We start from the raw sequence: 23,227 nt of genomic DNA on the forward strand, positions 1-23,227 counted from the left end.
GTTTGATTGGCTCACAGTAGGCTGTACAGCAACATGATGCTGGCATCTGGTTGACTTCTAGGGAGGCCTCAGGAAGCTTAAAATCATGGGGGAAGGTGGAGGTGGAGTAGGAGCAAGAGAGAATGGAGGGGGAGTGCTACACACTTTTAAATGACCAGATCTCATGAGAACTCACTCATTATCATGAAGACAGTACACAAGGGGATGGCACTAAACCATTCATGAGAAATCCATCCCATGATCCAGTCACCTCCCACCAGGCCCCACCTCCAACACTGGAGATTACAGTTTGACATGAGATTTGGTGGAGACACAGATCCAAACCACGTCAGTTTTTTTTTTCCAGTTTTTTTCAAACAAGGCAGGCTTTATTTAGGTCACTAAAAATAATGTTTTACAGAAAGGGAACCATAACATTGCACAACAAAGTATGCTGTAAAATCTCAAACAAGAAAGGCAGTGCTTTCTTTAGGTCACCAAAAATCATGTTTCACTGTTAGAAGCAAATGTATAGCTGCATTTTTTTCCCCAATTCTCTCTAGAATACTTTGAGACTACTTTGCGGTTTCCAAATATAAACTAAAATTTGTTGGACAGAGTTGCTCAGTCTCCTCAATAGAATAAAAATAGTTTGCAAAAAAAATTTTGTTTAATGCCAACAAATAACAAAACAATGTGGTTTCTGCTTACTAACTCCAACATCTAGTGAAATGGCCTAACCTGTGTATACTTTCATGAACATTTCACTGTGAACACAGTTGCCCTTTTTTTCTGCCATCACAGATAGCCTCCTTAGTAGCAAGTATCTTGTCAGAGCACTTTTGGACACCCAGGAAGTAATTCCTAACAGAATAACTACAGTTATGTAGGCAACTCAAACAACAGGGCCCACCTCTGCCAGAGTACCCCAGGTGGTGTTGCTTTTGTGCTCTGGGTAAATAAGACCCACCACCTTGTTAGTTGGAACAGTTGGAACCCAGAGTGCAAAGCTAGATGGAGGAGTTGTTGTTACAGACCCATCAACACTTTAATAAATTGCCAGGGGGTTCTAGGTGCTATAATATGCCTCACAGGCAGCAACATAAGCCAACTCTGGGAAGAAGTCATCATGGTATATTCTGCTAAAAACTACAGAAAAGATCAAAGTGTTTCAATAAAGCCTTCATATTCTTCTCAGACTAGGACATGTTTCCAAGGATTTCTGGAAGTTTTACCAAAAGTCACAGCAAATGTTGTGCCCGGTAAATGTGAAAGGGGTGGAGGTGTCTGGTCACCTGGGTGGTAATTGTCAGGCACACGCTTCCACAAGAGGACCTCATTTATTTAATTAGTTCTTTTCCCTTCAAAGCCAGTAAATGCAGCACTTTCTTCCTTGCTAGGAGGCAGAGGAATAGTTGAAGATGATACACAGGTGTTTTCTTCTCCAGGTTCAGGAGCAGCCTGGGGCATGCTAGGCGATGTGGCCTGCTGCTGGCATCTGGCGAGGTGACGCCTGCTCTCAGCCAGCCTGTTGCAGTTGGTGGTGTGGCACGTGGACTGCCTCAGAGCCTGCAATGCTTCCGGCTTGGCTTTGTGCCTTTTGTGGGTGGCTGGTTCAGCTGTGGTTGTCTGACTCTCTGTGGACCATGGTGTGGATGGATTCAACAAAGGTGGGCTGGGAGAGAGCTCCCCCTGGCTCCTTTTATTGTCTGTGGTGCTTTCCGTAGTTGAAAGAAAACACTTAGATGAAGTCACCTTTTTTTTTTTTTTTTATTATACTTTAGGTTTTAGGGTACATGTGCACAATGTGCAGGTTTGTTACATATGTATCCATGTGCCATGTTGTTTTGCTGCACCCATTAACTCGTCATTTAGCATTAGGTATATCTCCTAATGCTGTCCCTCCCCCTTCCCCCCACCCCACAACAGTCCCCAGAGTGTGATGTTCCCCTTCCTGTGTCTATGAGTTCTCATTGTTCAATTCCCTCCTGTGAGTGAGAACATGCAGTGTTTGGTTTTTTGTCCTTGCGATAGTTTACTGAGAATGATGTTTTCCAGTTTCATCCATGTCCCTACAAAGGACATGAACTCATCATTTTTTATGGCTGCATAGTATTCCATGGTGTATATGTGCCACATTTTCTTAATCCAGTCTATCGTTGTTGGACATTTGGGTTGGTTCCAACTCTTTGCTATTGTGTATAGTGCCACAATAAACATACGTGTGCATGTGTCTTTATAGCAGCATGATTTATAGTCCTTTGGGTATATACCCAGTAATGGGATGGCTGGGTCAAATGGTATTTCTGGTTCTAGATCCCTGAGGAATGGCCACACTGACTTCCACAATGGTTGAACTAGTTTACAGTCCCACCAACAGTGTAAAAGTGTTCCTATTTCTCCACATCCTCTCCAGCACCTGTTGTTTCCTGACTTTTTAATGATGGCCATTCTAACTGGTATGAGATGGTATCTCATTCTGGTTTTGATTTGCATTTCTCTGATGGCCAGTGATGATGGGCATTTTTTCATGTGTTTTTTGGCTGCATAAATGTCTTCTTTTGAGAAGTGTCTGTTCATGTCCTTCGCCCACTTTTTGATGGGGTTGTTTTTTTCTTGTAAATTTGTTTGAGTTCATTGTAGATTCTGGATATTAGCCCTTTGTCAGATGAGTAGGTTGCAAAAATTTTCTCCCATTCTGTAGGTTGCCTGTTCACTCTGATGGTAGTTTCTTTTGCTGTGCAGAAGCTCTTTAGTTTAATTAGATCCCATTTGTCAATTTTGGCTTTTGTTGCCATTGCTTTTGGTGTTTTAGACGTGAAGTGCTTGCCCACGTCTATGTCCTGAATGGTATTGCCTAGGTTTTCTTCTAGGGTTTTTATGGTTTTAGGTCTAACATGTAAGTCTTTAATCCATCTTGAATTAATTTTTGTATAAGGTGTAAGGAAGGGATCCAGTTTCAGCTTTCTACATATGGCTAGCCAGTTTTCCCAGCACCATTTATTAAATAGGGAATCCTTTACCCCTTTTCTTGTTTTTGTCAGGTTTGTCAAAAATCAGATAGTTGTAGATATGCGGCATTATTTCTGAGGGCTCCGTTCTCTTCCATTGTTCTATGGCTCTGTTGTGGTACCAGTACCATGCTGTTTTGGTTACTGTAGCCTTGTAGCAGTTTGAAGTCAGGTAGCGTGATGCCTCCAGCTTTGTTCTTTTGGCTTAGGATTGACTTGGTGATGCAGGCTAAAAACTCTCAATAAATTAGGTATTGATGGGACGTATCTCAAAATAATAAGAGCTATCTATGACAAACCCACAGCCAATATCATATTGAATGGGCAAAAACTGGAAGCATTCCCTTTGAAAACTGGCACAAGACAGGGATGCCCTCTCTCACCACTCCTATTCAACATAGTGCTGGAAGTTCTGGCCAGAGCAATCAGGCAGGAGAAGGAAATAAAGGGTATTCAATTAGGAAAAGAGGGAGTCAAATTGTCCCTGTTTGCAGATGACATGATTGTATATCTAGAAAACCCCATTGTCTCAGCCCCAAATCTCCTTAAGCTGATTAAGAACTTCAGCAAAGTCTCAGGATACAAAATCAATGTACAAAAATCACAAGCATTCTTGTACACCAATCACAGACAAACAGAGAGCCAAATTATGAGGAACTCCCATTCACAATTGCTTCAAAGAGAATAAAATACCTAGGAATCCAACTGACAAGGGATGTGAAGGACCCTTCAAGGAGAACTACAAACCACTGCTCAATGAAATAAAAGAGGATACAAACAAATGGAAGAACATTCCGTGCTCATGGGTTGGAAGAATCATATCGTGAAAATGGCCATACTGCCCAAGGTAATTTATAGATTCAATGCCATCCCCATCAAGCTACCAATAACTTTCTTCGCAGAATTGGAAAAAACTACTTTAAAGTTCATATGGAACCAAAAAAGAGCCCGCATTGCAAAATGACAAATTTTTATTTCCTTTTTAAGGCTAAATAGTAGTCTATTGTGTATATATACTGCATTAAAAAAAATCAGTTTATCCGTTGATGGCCAGTTAGGCTGATACCATATCTTGTCTATTGTGAATAGTGCTGCAGTGAACATGGCAGTGCAGATATCCCTTTGACGTATTTATTTCAGTTCCTTTGGTTATATACCCAGAAGTGGGATTACTGAGCCATGTGGTAATCTTATTTTTAGTTTTTTGAGGAACCTCCATACCATTTTCCATGATGGCTGTATTAATTTACATCTCTAGCAACTATGTACAAGATTTCCGTTTTGTCTGCATCCTCACCAATACCTGTCATCTTTCATCTTTTTGATAAAAGCCTTTCTAATGGGTATTAGGTGACTTCTCATTGTGGTTTTAGTTTGCATTTCCCTATTGATTAGTGATGCTGAGCATTTTTTTCACGTACCTGTTTGCCTTTTGTAGGTCTTCTTTTGAGAGACACAAATGGCAAATGTTCAGGTTTATTGCCCATTTTTCTTTCTCTTTTTTTTGAGACGGGAGTCTCGCTCTGTTGCTAGGCTGGAGTGCAGTGGCACAATCTCGACTCACTGCAACCTCTGCCTCCCAGGTTCAAGTGATTTTCCTGCCTCAGCCTCCTGAGTAGTTGGCACTACAGGCACGCGCCACCATGCCCAGCTAATTTTTGTATTTTTAGTAGAGACAGGGTTTCACCATGTTGGCCAGGATGGTCGCGATCTCTTGACCTCGTGATCCACCCGCCTCGGCCTCCCAAAGTGCTGGGATTACAGGTGAGCCACTGTGCCCGGCCGATTGCCCATTTTTCATTTAGGTTGTTTTCTTGTTATTGGGTTGAGTTTTTTATATATTACCCCTTATCAGATATATGCTTTGCAAATATTTTTTTCCATTTTGTGGGTTTGCTTCACTTTGTTAATTGCTTCCTTTGCTGTGCTCTTTAGTTCGATGCCATCCATTTGTCTATTTTTGTGGTTATTATTGCCTATGCTTTAAGTTGCAGAATACAAAATCAACATACAAAATTAAGAGCATTTCTGTACACTAATAACAAACTATCCGAAAAGGAAATTAAGAAAGCAATTCAATTTACAATAGCAAGAACAACAACAACAACAAAAAAGGAGGTGTAAATTAAACCCAGGCAATGAAATGTTTTTTTCAATCATTTAAAATTGTGAAACCATTCTAAAGACAATAAAACACTGAGGAAAGAAATGGAAGAAAACATAGGTTAATATAAAGGTATCCTGTATTTATGGATTGAAAGAATCAATATTATGAAAACATGTGTACTATCCAAAACGATTTGCAGATTAGTGCAATCCCTATCAGAAGTCCAGTGTTGTTTTTCACAGAAATAGAAAAAAACAATTCTTAAATTGTTACGAACCTGCAAAAGACCTCAAATAGCCAAAACGGTCTTGACCAAAAAGAACAAAATGACGATATCCAACTCTCTAATTTGAAAACATATAAAGCTATTGTTATCAAAACAGGATGATACGGGTATAAAAACAAATACATTGATCAATGGAACAAGTTAGAAGGCCCGGAAACAAACCCACTCATTTATAGTCAATTGATTTTCAACAGAGATGCCAAAAATGCATAATGAGGAAAGGATAGTCTCTTCATTAAATTTTGGAAAAACTGGCTGTGCACATGCACAAAAATGAAACTGGATCCTTATCTCAAACCATATACAAAAATCAAGTCAAAAATGGATTAAAGAAATATAAAACCTGAAACTGTAGAAGTACTAGGAGAAAACATAGGGGAAAGCTCCTCAATATTAGTCTAGACAAAGTATATTGTTTCCTTATTTATGTGTTTTCGAATTTCTCTTGGTCTATACTTAGGTTGAAATTGCTGAGTTATAGGGTAGGTATGTCTTTTACTTTATTGGATATTGCCAAATTACTCTAAAGTAGCAGTATTGCATTATATTTCCTTTAGAAGAGTAAGAGACTTCTTGTTACTTCATATTACGTCTTCACCCATATTTGTATTGTGAGACTTAAATGGATTTTTGCTGATCTGAATGCTAAGTCATTGCAGGTTTATTTTGCCCTTCCCTGGTTACTAGTGAATTTGAAGTTTTTTTTCAGGTTACTCAGATGTTCCTCTTTTTTTTCTAGTGAGTTTTTTTCTCCTCATTGGTTTGTACAATTTTTTATATTGCAGATTCTAATTCTTGGCAATTATATTTGTGGCTTGCTTTCCAGTTTTTTATATAATGAGTTTTGATGCATGGGAAATTTCAGTATTAAAGTAGTCAGATTTATCTATCTTTTCTTTTACGGTTTGTGTTTTGTGTGCCTTGTTGAAGAAATCCTTTTCTACCTTGAAATTTTAAAGATATTCTGCATTATTTAAAAAAATATTTTCAAGTTTTCCAAGTTTTCCTCTTTTCATGTAGGAATTGAGTCTTGCCCACCTCATTCTTTGGCGTTAGTTAGGGATCCATTTTTTTCCTTGTATGGATAGCTAGTTCTTCTTGTACAATTTCTTGAATAGTTTATCTTTTCTCCTTAACCTACAAAGCCATCATTGCTATAGTATGCAATGCTAGGTATGCAATACTATAGTATGCTAGGTATGCTTTGCTCTTTTTCTGAGCTCTTTAGTCTGCTTCCTTTTCTTTTTCCTTATTTTTATACTGATGTCTTAATTACTGAAGTGTTACAGTTCTTGGTATCTTCTAGAACAAATCTGCCCACCTTAACCTTCTTTTTCAAAAGCGGAGGCTGGCAAACTATTTCTATAAGGACCACATAGTAACTATTTTAGGCTTTGTAGGCCATACAGCCTTTATTGCAACTACTGAATTCTGTCATTGTAGTGCAACACTAACCATGGGCTATATAAAGGAATGAGTTTGGTGGTACTTTGTGTAACTTTCACATGTACACATTATTATATATTTTTTCTTTTTTTTTCAATTATTTAAAATTGTAAAACCATTGTTTGTTAGCCATGTAAAACAGCGAGTAGAACTTTGACTTTTACTTAAAATTGTCTGTGCTATTTTTTTATGTCCGTTTTCTTAAATACACTTTTTGTAAAGTTAAGCTTCTTATTTTCCCTACATGAGCAAAAGGTTATCTAAAATCCTTCAATCACCAGTGAAATAATGAGGCAGGAGTAAAAGTTGTTTAGGTGGTAATCTTGTCATCAAAAATAAATAACAGTTGCATGGAGCTGCTCAAGATCTGAATCAAACTGAAAACTGGAAGGCAAGGGGCTGAAAATTATTTTAAGAACCCCTCCAACCATTGAGTTGTTCTTCAGGTCAAGGGAGGCGAGGGCAGGGAGAAGTGTCCAGCCATGCCATCTTAGAACAGAAGGCCATAGCTGGATCAGATCCAATTCTCATGACACACAGAAGGAACTACACTTGTGACACCTGAGCTGGATTCAGATAGCAGAGTGGGCAGGAAGGTGGGCAGGCAGAGCAGTGGTTGGATGAGCTTAGAGCTCAGTACATCATTCTGTTCAGAGCACTGCCAACATGGAACCATTGAATCAGGGTCTTGTAGAAGTTTGTGGTTCAGGAGGATGGTTTCCTGAATCCTCTTGGAGTTCTTGATGATACATTTGAGGGGCTTGACAGGGCAAAGCCTTTCCAGTCTTGGATGATGAGATTACACACAGGGTAGATCTTGTAGTTTGTCATGTCAGTAAAGGTAAGGGACAGCAGGCTGGCTTCTTGAAGCTGGTTTCCTGGATCCTGGTGAAGCTCTTGATGATGATGCCCTGTCTCCCAAGGTGGCAGGGTTCTAGTGCTATATGCTCCCAGCTTGCCATGGCTCTCGTCTCTGATAACCATCCATCTGATGGCATGTTTCTTACAGTAGTGGGCATTCTCCTGGTGACAACATTACCTAAGGAGTTGGCATTTATTGTTTTCAGTGTTTATGGCACCAATAAGCAGGTTATTGGAGACGTTGTACTGGTGCCTCAATAACTTGAGCCATATGCCAATATTCAAAATGTAGTGAGTGGTATGCTTTCTTTTCATTTTTGTAAGGATATGCCAATCTGTAGGTCATCCAGGTCTTTGCCATCCCACTTGTCAAAAGGCTTCAGGAGCTGTAGGCACTTGTTGGGTGTGCTCATATCCACCGTCTGCCTACTGATATCCTTGTGGTAGGGGTGCTGGTAGTTGTCCTTCCTGGGGTCAACTCTGCTTAGGGAAGCTCATCTGCATCTAAGCCTCCAATTTGTACTTCTTGCCATACATGGTTGTCAGGAAGCAAATCTCTTGGTTGAAGTTGATGGTGACAGAAATGACCAGGGCTTGAGGATCTCTGGGGACATGATGAAGGCTTGGGCCTCAGGTTTGCTTTATTGTGGCCTGTCAAGTTCCTCTTGTAGGAGGTGAAGATTGCATTTTTCTCCATCTTTATTATGTCCTACCTGTTCCACTGGCCAATGCAGGGGCCACAGACAGTGGCCAGGACAATGCCTGCCATATCCTATGGGATCTGTGAATAACTCTTATGCTCAATATTGGTGTAGATCTGCTTAGATCCCAGTGGTGTGGTGAACTGCGGCTTGCACTTGAGCCCATGAGCTAGCACTTGCTTGGCCATAGCTGTTGAGCACCTGATGTCCTCATAGCTTGAGTTGGTACAGCTGTTGATCAGACCCACTTTGATGTCCAAAGGCCATACCTCCTTCTCCACCACAGTACCTACTTCTTCCACAGTGTGGGCTAGTTCGGGGTAAAGGGCTTATTTACATGGGGCTTCAGCTTGTTGAGGTTAATTTTTACCTGTCATTTATAATGGCAATCAGGGTCAGGTACCAAGTGATCCTTGATTTTGTCTTGGATTGGCATTGTCTCTTTAGCCTGTCTTACCCAGTTATATCTTTATTCTGTGGTTCTAAGAGAACACTGAGGGCCCCAATTTCTATACCCATGTTCAGATTATCATCAGGCCAATGTATGAGATGGGCTGTACGCTAGGCCGCTGGTACTCCACAGTACGCGTGTGCCACCTTCAGGATCACATCTGTGGATCAGATCTAGCTTGAGATTGTGCCTGTCAGCTTCACACCATTCATCTTGTGGCACTTCTACTCCTAAATAATTTCAGCCCTGCCATCCACTGCATCAGCCTCTCCAGTTCCAATGTATATGCCCTGCAAGCCACCACTATTGAGGTGTGGGAGTAGTGAAATAAGAAGAATCCTAGGGTATATGTAGCTTTCAAGAATGATCTGGTGATTGATTCTAGGTCCAACTTCTAAAAGCCCACACTATAGTTCACATCTGCAGTTGCTAGGAAATTATACTTTCTGATTTATGTCCTTGGCCTGGCACAGACCTTTCTTTCCCCTGAGCTGAGGCTTGTCTGATGATCACAGTGGATGGTGGATGATATGGCCATTTGGCCACCTCTCTGCTTATGAACTGCACTGTGGCCATATGGTCCATGGTATCCTGAATGCCTATGCAGGTACATCTTACTCTGCTCAGTTGCCTGGGGTCATCTAGGTATCCATACGTGATCTCCAAGAGGATCGGAGCCTGGTTCAAACATTTGTTAACACTGTTAATTTTCTTTTCTAGGAGGTCATAGTGGATATACTTGTTGACTCCAGTTAGCTCATGGTCACCTTGGCCTTTTGGCACAGGACTGATGCCACATGATATTTCTGCCCACTGGAGGGCTTTCTGCAACAGGGTTAGTAATAGAGTATGCCTGCCATAAGAGTTCTCTATTTCATACAAAAATCAATTTTATGGCTTATGTTTTTAAGTTGCTAACAAAATAAACTCGCTTTCTAGCCCATATTTAGCACATTGCATTTGTGATTATAGATGAAATCAAGATTGTTAAATAAAGCAGTCATGAAAATAAACTTTTCAGATGACATGCAAAAGTTATTTGTTTTACCTCTGCAGTGCTAAACATCATGGACATAAATTAGATGATGTTAGTTTCCCTGTGGAACCATTTAAAACAACTGTCTATTCTAAAAGTCAAATATGATGATTTTGATCAGAGAATTGGTATTGACATTAACATTTTAAAGTTTGCTTTAAATGATGTAAGATTGGTCATATCATTTTATCTTCATGGAATAATAAAGTACAATCATTACTTATAAGGAGGAACCACCTAACAAATGCCTTTATTTTTCAGTAATTTATAGTGTTTTGTTCTTAAGTATAAATTACTTGTTTCCTCCCATAATTTTAATGATACAATGTTAATATATAGTTAAAATAATTTATTTTTTTTGAAACGCACATGAAATTGAATTGGAGGAGTATTTTGTAGCATGAAAACATGCGGCCAATTGCCCACTTTGAATATTATTCTGAGAAAATTTATAACACTTCAAGTATGTCAGTTTTTTGTACTTGAAATGGATTACTTCCTGCCTCACTAAAAGAATAGAAATATATTTTTAAAGGATATGAGATATTTTTTATATTTGAAAATAGCATGCTTTTTCTTTCTTTTACTACTCAGACTAATAGTTTCTTATTGGAGGTACAACTTAAGATCTCTCACAAATATACCAAAAACTAAATCTAGAATCCATAATGGAGAAAATCACATTTAGGAAAGTATGTATTTTATGATTAGAATTGCCAGGTAAAAATGCATGATGCTTAGTTAAATTTGAGTTTTAGATAAACAACCAATAATGTTTGGGACATGCTTTTATTGTTAATCTGAAATTTGAATGTAGCTGATCATCTTGTATTTTTATTTGCTAAATCTGGCAACCCTAATTATGATTCAGTGTTTAAAAATACATAATTATAGATACGTACGTTTCTATAATCGTTGAAAAATGTCTTAGAATATGCAGCAGAATATTAATGGTGGTTGTTTCTGGTGATTAGAGGGGAGGAAGGAAGATTTTAAATACTTTGTATTCTCTACATTGTGTTAATTTATTTCAGTATATACATATTTCTTATACTTAAGTCACTTGTTTTTGGTGGAGTGGCAAAGATACAGTGGATGGCAAAAATATATAGAAATATCTGATACATAACCATCATAGATCATATGAGTGGGAAGGACAAGAAATCACACATATAAAATTGCGATTGCAGTAAACATCACAGAAGAGAGATACATCAGTGTTATGAGATTATACAGTCAGAGGTTCTGTTGGTTTGGAAGATCACAGAAAACTTTCTTCAATAAGTGAAGTTTGAGATTAGATATGAAGGAATTTGTGTAGGCATTAATTCGGTCAAGATGATGGCTTTTCAAACAGAATGAAGGGGGATAAATAATTTGGTGAGTAGGAGGAAGTAAAGTAGGAGAGAGAGCTCCAGAGAAAGTAGTGCAAGATAATGCTGTAGAGAAACATAGTGGCCACAACCTGTGGAGACTTGTTTTCCATGTAAGGTTTCAGGTTTTCATCTTTAAAGCAATGGTAAGCCATTGAAAGGGGCAATACTGATGTTAACAGGATCAGAATGTGTTTTGCGAAGATCATTTTGGTTGCAGTGTGGAGAACTGGTATGATGAGTAGGTGTATGCATGAGAGTGAGTGTTGCTTGACCAGTAAAGAGAATATTGTAGCAGTTCCTATGAGAGAGAAATAGGAGTTTGATCTTAGTAGGGAGGTTTGATGATAATTTAGGAGGTAAAATTTTCAGGATTTAGTGATGCTGTTGATATGTGGCAGTCACCAAGTGAGAAGTATTAAAGTTAACATGGGTTTCTGATTTGCACAAAGATGCAATGAAAAATAATATAGCCAATAAAAAATTAAAAATAATTACATAGATAAATAGGTTAGCAACTAAAATGAAATCACTTGGATAGGATTCGTAAAGTGAAACTGTATGATGGCAGGAGGTAAATGAATCAGGAGATTGTAATATGAATATAATGTAATATGTAATTATAATATGTATATATAATATGCAATATGAATTATATGTGATATTAATTATATGTATATGTAATATGTAAAATGAATTATAATATGTAGTATGAATCAGGAGATTGTAATATGTAATATTTTGAGTTACCTTGAAATTAATTTTAATTATTACTGTTCATATTCAAATAGATATAATTTTAAATTAGTTTTTAAATTATAAAATTATTTCAGTATTTTTAGAATAAAAGAAACACAGTAATGGTAAACAAAAAATAAGAAGTGGAGATTTTCTTCTTAACTTTTCCCAGGGAGACTTCCCCTACCTTTTATAATTTATTTTATTGGAGAAATAGATTTTTGAATTGAAAATGCTATTCTAAAATAAGGCCATTTGCCAACAAATCAGTACCTAAATGTATCTTTTCTCTTAATTATGTTTATTTTACAGTGTTTGTAGCCTTATGTCAGGTTTCTCTGTCTCTAGTTAATCAATCCCTTTCATGTATCTATCTTTTCCTACACAGATTCTGATTAGATAATTCCTTTGCTTCAGAACCTTTTATGGTTCTGAAAAGGAAAGTTTAGACTTAAAGTTAACTCTGACTATCACCTTCTTGACCAGTTTATATTATGTTCATTTCTTTTCTCCTTCCTCAGGAGTGTGTGTGTGTGTGTGTGTGTGTTTGTGTGTGTGTATTTTCATTTCTTGGTATCTTTGAATGTGTTCACCCTTCTTTCTGGAATCCCTTTTTAGTATGGAAAATACTGGCTGAGCTTTCTTGACATGGATCAAACATTACCTCTCTCAAAATGTGGTCGCCACCTGGGAGACTTAGTAATTTTCTCTGTCAAATTTCTATAAATTTGCATAGCGTTTCATTTATACTTATCTATTATTTTATTATATAATTACTAGTATCAGATGTAGTATAAATAACAAATATACATCTTATAATACATGATATCATGTGTACTTGTTTAACTATTTCCATTAAATGTGAGTTTTAAGGAAAGCTGACATACGATAGTTGTTCAGTAAACCTTTGTTATGAGTTCTGTTATGATGGAGATGTTTTGCTATTGTCTGTGGATGGTAGATAAATGGATGAATAAGTTATCAAATATCTGAATATCCTGAAGGGAAAAGAGACATATATGTTATTAGTAAATCAGTGTGGTAGTATTATGAGGGATGAAAGTACTCTTGGGAGTCTGAAAGAGAGAATTCTCAGTTCATCTTCATAAAGGTGCTTGGCTGATGTTAACCTCCTTTAGAATAAAGCTGTAACTGCTTAGGCTTGTGTTATATTAAATGGATCATTTTTTTTTTTGCCCTCCTCCTGTGGAATCATAGCATTCCAACATTTATAGAGGAAATAGAGTAGAAGCTACCGAAATGGGTCCACCTTCATAATTTAAAACTTCTAATTTCAAAGTTATACCAGTAATAGGCAGTCCTCCCCTTGAGTGATTTTGTTTCCAATAATTTCTAATGTATAGAGCCCTATTAACTCATTACTGGTAGCAGGCAGGCATTACACAAATGGAATGACCTCATCCAGTTTCTTTTCTGAAGAGTTCCATCACTTTGTTCCTAGTCTGTTTTTTTTTCTGCAGCCATCTTACACAGCATGGTGATCTCTTATGTCATAAATAGTCCCATAGAGATTATTACAATAAATGAGGGGTAATAATAATAAAGTTGAGTTTTAAAAGATGAAAGAAAAATGCGTATGACCAGGAAAACTTGAGCTTTGACTAACAAGTAAAAGAAAATACCTGGCTGGGCACAGTGGCTGACGCCTGTAATCCCAGCACTGAGGTGGGCAGATCGCTTGAGGTCAGGAGTTCGAGACCAGCCTGGCCAACATGGTGAAACCCCGTCTCTATTAAAAATACAAAAATTAGCTGGGCATGATGGTGGGCGCCTGTAATCCTAGATATTCGGGAGGCTGAGGCCAGAGAATCGCTTAAACCCGGGAGGTGGAGGTTGCGGTGAGCCAGGATCGTGCTATTGCACTCCAGCCTGGGCAACAAGAGCAGAACTCCAACTCAAAAACAAAAACAAAAACAAAAACAAAAAAAAAAAACAGTTTTTTTTGGAATGTCTTTTCCAAAGGGCAAATTGTAAAAATTGTATGCAATAATAGCATAATTTGATTAAATGCTTTTTCTTCCAGACTTTTAAGTTCTAATGAATTTACTTAAAAACAAACAAAAAACTTACTATTATTTTTTGGAGACAGAGTCTCACTCCAGACCCAGGCTGAAGTGCAGTGTCACAATCTTGGCTCACTGCAATCTCCGCCTCCTAGGTTCAAGCAATTCTTGTGCTTCATCCTCCCAAGTAGCTGGGATTACAGGCATGTTCCACCATGCCTGGCTAATTTTTTTGTATTTTTAATAGAAACAAGGTTCTACCATGTTGGCCAGGCTGTTCTTGAACTCCTGATCTCAAGTGATCCACCCACCTTGGCCTCCCAAAGTGCTGGCATTACCGGTGTGAGCCACCACGCCCGACCACACTTATGTTCTTGATAGTCAACCATGTATCAGTCCTTGGAAAAAACTGATAAAAGAAAAGCAGATGTAGTGACTGTATTCTAAGGAAAATTGCATGACTGAAATGTACGTGGTGAAACATTTAACCATGTAGAGTTAGAAGAAACCTCAGTGTTCTAATCCTTTGACATTGTGGAGCAGTGTGTTGTAAAGGATTAAGGGATTATTAATTTCAGGACAAATAAAAATTGGTTCATCAATTTACATGTAAATTGAAGTGCTTATTTGAGGAGATACATTTTTACTAGAGCAGACAGACTTCTTTCAAAAAAAAAAAAAAAAAAAAAAAAAACAGAATACCCAGCACTTGTTTGCTCATGTTATCACTTATTAAGAAAAAATAGCACTAGATGCATTCCTGGATCTGCTTATTGTCGTTCCATTTATTTGACCTTAAGTTTTGCCAAAATTCTGTTTTCCCCCCAAAGTGACTGAACATATTTCCAAAGAAGTCTTAGATTTCGTATCCTTGATGAAGGCTCTTTACTGACTTGTAGCAGTAAAAACTATTATGAAAAATAAAAACTTTGAAGACTACACTGTATTAGTACATAATATTGTCTATGATTTTATGTATTTGTGATTTGCACTCTATAAAGCTTTATGGTATATAAATGTGTCATTTATAATTAAATGTGGTTGAATTGATTTCCAAAATTATCAGATCCATGATTAACAAAATAACTTGTTGTATTACCCTTCTTCTTATAAGAAAAGGGGATTTAAGTCTTATTTCCTGATTTTGTAACATGTTATAACTACAAATAATTCTTGTTTAGGGTAATAAAAATAGAAACATTTGCTTTCTGAGACTTGGATAGTACTTGGAAACATTTGGTTCAAGTTGGGAAGTGATTTTTCACTCTTAATAGTTGAAAATTTACAACTTCTAGGGAAAATCATTGTGACCATCCTACTCTAGCACCCTCCCCCGCTTTTTTTTTTTTTTTTTGTATTTCAAAGTCTGTGCTTTCTAAACAATAAAGAACAAATATCTCAGGATACAAAGAAATGGGAAACTTAAACTAAAATTTGCTATTTCATCAGATTCCTGAGAGTGGTTTTAATTTTCTATAGATGTCTTTAGTGTGTTCATGTGCCTGGAATTTATATAACTTTATTTGTTCTAAAACTGCATAAAATTTTTTTACATTTAGAAAGCATGTCAAAATTGGATTTTTAAATGGAAATATCCTATTATGGTTTAGTTTAGAATTTTCTTATATATAGGACAAACTATATATTTTAGAAATTCATTCTGGTTATTTATGGAGATGTCTTTTTAGCTGCCTCTATTCAGAATTAAAAGTTATTAAAATACCAAGAATATTTAGAATATTTAGTGAGGCCAAGGCTCAATAGTGTTTTATTTTTTATTTAAAAAATTTCTTTGTCTCGCTGTATTGCCTAGGCTGGTCTTGAGCTCCTTGGCTCAAGCGATCCTCTCACCTTAGCCTCCCAAAGTCCTAGGATTATAGGAACCACCATGCCAGGCCCCAGCAGTCTTTTGAGACAAAAAATCCAGCTCTGATTCGAGTAACACTCAAGAGTGGATTTCTAGCCTAGGGAGAGAAAAATAAATGATATAAAAAACAGACAAACAAAAAACCTAGTCATGGGAGAAAGGGAGTTGGAGAGTAAGCTTTGGAAGAGTACTATCTATAATTCTGTTAGAACAGACCTTCTGAAAGGGGGCAAGGAGTTTTAACTCCATTGCCATTATTTGTTGGAGAATATAATTTCCCTCAGGCATTTAGGGCAAGGAAAAGGTTAAGAACTGCTGTACCACTTAAGTTCTAATAATCTAAGCTTACTCTGTTAACATTCTCTCTATCTCACTTAGAGTGATTTTTCCCCTTTAATGTAAATCAGCTTATGCCATTCCCCTGTTAAAGCCCCCTCTTTTCATATTGTGAATTAAAAATTCCAACTGCTTTTCTTAACTTAAAAATCCCCTACCGGCTGGGCGTGGTGGCTCACACCTGTAATCCCAGCACTTTGGGAGGCCGAGGCGGGTAGATCACGAGGTCAAGAGATCAAGACCATCCTGGCCAACATGGTGAAACCCCGTCTCTACTGAAAATACACAAATTATCTGGACCTGGTGGCACATGCCTGTAATCCCAGCTACTCAGGAGGCTGAGGCAGGAGAATTGCTTGAACCTGGGAGGCAGAGGCTGCGGTGAGCCTAGATAGCACCACTGCCCTCCAGCCTGGCGACAGAGTGAGACTCCGTCTCAAAAAGAAACAAACAAACAAACAAACAAACAAACAAACAAAAAACCCTACCTACCAAACCCTACCTACCTCTCTAAATGAATCTATGACTCTGCCCTTTCCTCATACCAAATATGTTCCTATTTAGGGCTGTTGTTCTAGCTGTGCCTTCTGTTTTGCTTGGTTGTCTTACTGCTTTGTACTCGACTGATCCTATGTCAGCTCACATATCAGTTTCATAGGCATTTGTGACCACTCAATATTAATATGTCATCAAGTCGTTCTCTTTTCTATTACTTATAATTATTATAATTATACTTGTCACAATGTGATGTTTTCTTGTGTGTTTGCTTCTTTGTTTTATTTCTCTATTAACTACTATATTGTTAGTGCTTGGCATAGAGTTGGTGCCTAAGAAATATTTGTTGGATGGATGAGTGAATGAACCACTGCTCTAGGTTAGGGGTGCTACCCACATAATATCATTGTATCTGGCGCAGGTAATATTGTCCACAATTTTCAGAAACTATTTGCTTATATTATAATTTTTATTGGGGTGAAAATAGAGGCCTAATATTAACACTGAAAAGGAATTTTCAGGTCAAAGACTGGAAAACTGATTTAAATCTCAGCACTTTTACTTGTAATTTAGACTGTCACTATACCTTTGTGACTATCTTTCTTTTTCTATAAAGTAATATCTCAAAGAGTTGTTCTGAGATTTAAATGAAATAGTGTATTTAGGAGTTTTTCATAAAGCACTAAATAAATTATTTTACATTCTCTCTTACCACCTGAAAAAAGAAGTAAAATACTTAAAAACAAGCATCTTGGGTGAGGTGCGGGGGCTCACACCTGTAACATCAGCACTTTGGGAGACCCAGGCAGGAGGATTGCTGGAGCCCAGGAGTTCAAGACCAGCCTGGACAACATGGTGAGACCCTGTCTCTATAAAATTTTAAAAAATTAGCTGGGCATGGTGACACACGCCTGTGGTCTCACCTACTGGGAGGCTGTGCTGAGAGGATCTCTTGAGCCTAGGAGATCAAGGCTGCAGTGAACTGTATTCAGGCCCCTGCACTGCAGCCTCAGGGACAGAGTGAGACCCTGTCTCAAACAAACAAACAAGTATCTTTACCATTTTTTTTGATAACGTAATTTTAAAAGGTGAGCTTTACTTTTATATTATAATTTTACTACATGTACTATCCAAGGATGGAAGTTTAAATTAATTACTTTGGAGAATCTCTAGTATTATTGAATATTTTATGAATTGCAAACTTATAGACAATACTTTCTTCAACCTTTTCTGTATTAGCTCTTTTATTTCTGTTTTACTTCCTTTCCTATGTCATAATCATCCAATTTCCTTTTTATCCTTTATGTATTCTGAAATCTATTTTTTTGCTTTCTGAAATATTATAGAAAATGTAATTAATTTACTAGAAACATGGATATATTTATTCACCTCTAGACTTTGAAAACCCTGAAAGAATAAAGCTAATTCAACTTTTCTACTACTTTAATTTCTTCTGTGTGAAAACACTACATTCAGTCTAATTGATCAACTCCTAAGCACAGCTTTCCTTTTCTGCACCTATGTTTTCATGCAAATATTATTAAACTGATCAGAATGCCCTTTCTACCTCTACCTCACCTATTCAGACCTCTATCTCCAGAAAGATTAAGTTCGTTTCCTTTTTCACTGACTTTCCCAACCTGCTGTATCTGAAGTGGTTGCTTATGTTTTTTATACCATGTCAGGTATTGTTTGTAATTAATTATATTTTACCCTTTTTAATATCTTATTTTTTTCATTAACTGTTGGTAACTAGTCATTTTACTTTTTCTATTCTATTTTGTGGTTTCTGTCACTATGTGTTTCAGATTAACAAACTGTTATGTTTCTAATAGATCTCAAGCTCTTTTAGATCTCTTTTCATAGCATCTGTCCTAGCATTTTTATTCATTTTGTGTGCTTAATAAAGTTTTTTTGGTTTGTTTTTACTCCCCATTAAACAGCCATTTATTTTATTCCAAAAGGAAATAATTGTGTATTTTGTGAGTGACAATATTGTGATGTGTTCAGTGGTATACTTCTTGTGGCCACATTACTTAGATTTGATCCCCCATTTTACTACTTAATAGCTGTAGAGTCTTAGTAAAGTCATTCAGCCTTTCCGTGTCTCCGTTTTCTCATCTGTAATAAGAAGATATTTTAGGGTTGCTGTGTGGATTAAATGAGAAAGTAAATGTAAAATGCTTAACACTTTGTTGTCAATTAAGTACTAACAATCTTCATCAACATTAGCTAAATTATTTTATGACATAATGGAAAGAGGCGCAGAAGTCAGATAGACTGTACTGCTTATGTGACCATGGGCAACTTTCTTTGCTTTTCTAAAACCCAGTTTCTTCACTGGTAAAATGGGGATGGTTTATTTTGAGGATTAAATGTCACACACACACACATACCACACACACTTAATATATGTGCCCAGTGGCAATTCTCTTTTTACATTTGTATTGCTGGTGTTTTTCTGAAGCCAGACTGCTGCTCCTCTGCCTCCATCCCTCATGTCTGTCTGACTGATTAAAAGCATCTTGAGAAAGTTTTGACTCCAGCAGTTGGTTTGGTGCCTTCAGAAGATGAACTGTGAGGAAACTCCATGTTTTTCTAACAGTCCATTACATTCAGAAGATGAGAACTGAATAAAAATGTTAATCTGAGGAACAGATTTTGGGCAGTATCAGTGTGGGTTTCATAATACTGGACTATTTAATTATAATTTGTACCAGTGTCCCACTATTCATTGGTAAAGGAGTCTCGATTTGTGCTTAATAATAATATATTCATTGAGTGTAAATTAGTGATTTCATCTGACAATAGTGTAAAGATAGTTGCTTATAGACTTATTTTCTTTACATGTAAAATACCGTAACCATATGAGAAGAATGTCAACACAAACCAAATATTTATTCTAAAAGATTATAAATTCAAAATATTCTCTATACCCAGTAGTCAAAAACCTTCAAAAATTGTTAATGTTTTGCTTTTAATTTTGGACTAGAGATTGTTTCAGTTGGTATTCACTCTGAGGGGTGGAGAGTCTCACTTTAGGACACATCTGAAGAATAGCAGACAGTTATGAGAGGCTATTAGCACCACCTTGTGGTGTCTGCTGTACCCTGCCATTTACCTTTAGTGCCCTGCCATTATTATATAGATCTTGATAACCAGGGAAAGATAAGTAGGGAAGACCTCATTTTAACGATTATCTTTTGGAAGTACATGCAAATTTTGATGATTCGGTACTGATTACTATTGAATCCTTAATATTTCCATAAGGTTTTAAGTGTAAGATCTTGCCTATTATAATAATTGATTTAAGTGTTTCAGATTCTTAGGTATATATAACAATATAGCTTTGCAAGTACAGAAATAATGTTTTAAGACTACTCTAGTAGATATAACTTTTTCTCTAAATTACGTTATTATAACTAAGTCCTTGTTTCTTAAAATTATTTTAGAAATTAGTATTTAAGTGTGGTGTATTTGATGAATTTTGTCTTGTTTCCTGTCATAAAATGCCAAAATGTAGTCTTTGCCAGTAACCTTAAAACACAATTTTAATGTTTTTTAACAGAATTTTATAGTCATAAAATAACATTGATTTTAGAAACAACATTTTTTATAACAGAGTATTTTCTTCTAAGATTCTGTTTTAGAGTTTTGTACTTCGAACAGTTGGTTCCTTAATGTTATTGTCCATTAGCCTATTTTTAGATTTTTCTAATTTGGCTTGAAAGCAAAATGTGTCATTATATTCTGGATTGTGGGGTTTATGTAATTTCTAACAAATATTTCAATGTTCATGAATAGAGATGAATGTAAAGGCTAAGAATCGTAAGTAATGCAGATATCACAATGAAAGACATTTTGTATTTTAGACAACAAAGTGAAGTATATACTAGATATACGACATCTTTCATGTAATTAAAAAAGGTACAAGTATCTTTAAAATAAATTTAAATTTCCAAAGTTTGCTATATTAGTCCATCTTGTATATTTGTAATAAAATTAAAACAACAGTTTAAATGTAGAGTTAAATAGAATTAGCTTAATTCAATACGTGGATTAACCACATAGTAATTATACATTGAGTAGTGTGCCCATTCTAAATGAAAAGTATGGCCTCTACATTAGAATCAGTGTTCAACCAGAACCATGTGTATTACTGTACTTCAGTGCAAAGAAAACAGGATCTCGCTCCGTTGCCCAGGCTGGAGTGCAGTGATAAGATCTTGGCTCACTGTAGCCTTTGCCTCCTGGGTTCAAATAGCTCTCCTGTCTCAACGCCCCCCCCACTGCCCCCGCCGCCGAGTAACTGGGACTACAGGCACGTGGCACCATGCCCGGCTAACTTTTGTATTTTTAGTAGAGATGGGGTTTCACCACATTGGCCAGGCTGGTCTCAAACTCCCGACCTCAAGTGATCTGCCTGCCTTGGCCTCCCAAATGCTGAGATTACAGGCATAAGTCACTGTGCCCAACCCATTTTTTTCTTTTTTCCTTATTTTTTCTTTCTTTTTTTTTTTTATTGTTATGGAGTCTCCCTCTGTCACCCAGGATGGAGTGCAGTGGCGCGATCTCGGCTCACTGCAATCTCCGCCTCCCGGGTTCATGCCATTCTCCTGCCTCAGCCTCCTGAGTAGCTGGGACTACAGGTGCCCACCACCACGCCTGGCTAATTTTTTTGTATTTTTAGTAGAGACGGGATTTCACCATGTTAGCCAATATAGTCTCGATCTCCTGACCTCGTGACCCACCTGTCTTGGCCTCCCAAAGTGCTGGGATTACAGGCGTGAGCCACCGTGCCCAGCCATTTCTTTTGAAAACATTTTGTTATAAACTTGAAGATACAACAAAATACTGACTTCTTAATTTATGTAACGTTGTTATTTTATGATTATACTTTTTTCATGGACATATACCAGCTTGAGTATGATCTACTGGCAAGGGCAAAAGGTGGTATAGCTAGTCTGTTACCTAAGAATTGTGGTGCCACTGACAGAAGCAAGGGAATTAACGGAAGATAATTACAATATGTAAGTTAAGTTCTTAGTCATTTTCAAAAGGTTTTCTTGGGTAGATTATGTATTCTTTCAGGGATATTGGTTTGATTTCTATAAATAAAATATTTGTCCTTTGAGGGAAATCATCACTCTCAATCCATTCTTCTCTGTTCTCTTTTACCGGGCAGTACTGCTTATGCCCACAGCTTTTAGGGGAGACAACACTGGGATTGACTTGATACGTATAGTAACTTTGAACTTTGAACATGTTACCACTCCTCAATGATCCTCAGTTTCCTAATCTGTAAAATGAAGATAATACCTGGCACATGGTAATAAGCACTGGATAAATAATGGCTGTTACTTGGAATTATCATTAGAAGAGAATCAGAATGATATTATCAGAGTCTCATTGGAAAATTCATTAGACACTCACCTGCATTATTGAGGAACTGATAGGCGTTCAGTGCCTCTCAGTTTTTAGGCTAAGAAACCATACCTTGTCATATCAGGAGCTGGCAAATTTTTAATAAAAGACCAGATAATTTTTTAGGCTTTGTGGCATGGTCTTTGAATGGTCTCTTTTGAAACTACTCAACTCTGCTGTTTTAGCAGGAAATGGAGAAAAGGTGTGTTATTTTGTATGGCTTCCTTTAGGCATATATAGAAGCCAGTGTCCTTAAAGACCTGCTATAAAGACCTGCTTGATTAAATTATACCCCACTCTTGCCTATTATTTTAACCCTACTAGGTTTTCATTTTTTGAATGTGCCTACCAGAGCACTGCCTCTCCTCCCGCATAGGACACACTGAGTCTTTTCTCCTTTTTGTCTTTCTCTTGGAAGACTGTTTTGTAGGATTGGTTACCTTAGCCAGATAATTCAACAAATTTTTAGTGCTGGAACATGATGCCTGTATAGGAAAGCTGAAGGCAGAACTATTTTTAGGTCTCCATGTAACTTTTTATCTAAGATAATGATGATTATGATAATAATGATGGAGTAGCTATTACTTTTTAAGTTCCTACTGTATAATAGACATGTTATAAATATCTCATTCAGTCTTCATAACAACCCTACAAGTTACGTGGTGTTAGTCTCATTTTACATTTAAGAAATCTGCAGTGAAGTGATGTGGTCAAGAATACACAACGATCAGTGCCAGATATGGGCACACACCTTTGACTCCAAAGCCTTCTTCTCCTCTCTGTTTCCATTAAACTTTGACCGTGACTAGGACATTCGTTTACTTTGTTGTTTTTACTAAATAAATGTTGATAAGGGCAGCTATTATATTTTAATTTGTCTTTTTTTTTTTTTTTTTTTTTTTTTTTTTTTTGAGACGGAGACTTGTTCCGTCGCCCAGGCTGGAGTGCAGTGGCGCGATCTGGCTCACTGCAAGCTCCGCCTCCCAGGTTCACACCATTCTCCTGCCTCAGCCTTCTGAGTAGCTGGGACTACAGGTGCCTGCCACCACGCGTGGCTAATTTTTTTGTATTTTTAGTAGAGACCGGGTTTCA

At 37.1% G+C, this 23,227-nt stretch overlaps 1 protein-coding gene and 1 pseudogene across 3 annotated transcripts in view; one reads left to right on the forward strand and one right to left on the reverse strand.

The window, feature by feature from the left end:
• The window catches only part of VPS13B (vacuolar protein sorting 13 homolog B), an 891,476-nt gene that overhangs the window by 335,810 nt on the left and 532,439 nt on the right, over window positions 1-23,227 (forward strand). The window lies entirely within an intron of this gene.
• LOC101176195 lies at window positions 1,028-22,150 on the reverse strand (annotated as a pseudogene).

The sequence above is a fragment of the Nomascus leucogenys genome, chromosome 16, assembly GCF_006542625.1.
Source record: "Nomascus leucogenys isolate Asia chromosome 16, Asia_NLE_v1, whole genome shotgun sequence".
NCBI classification, from domain to species: Eukaryota; Metazoa; Chordata; class Mammalia; order Primates; family Hylobatidae; genus Nomascus; species Nomascus leucogenys.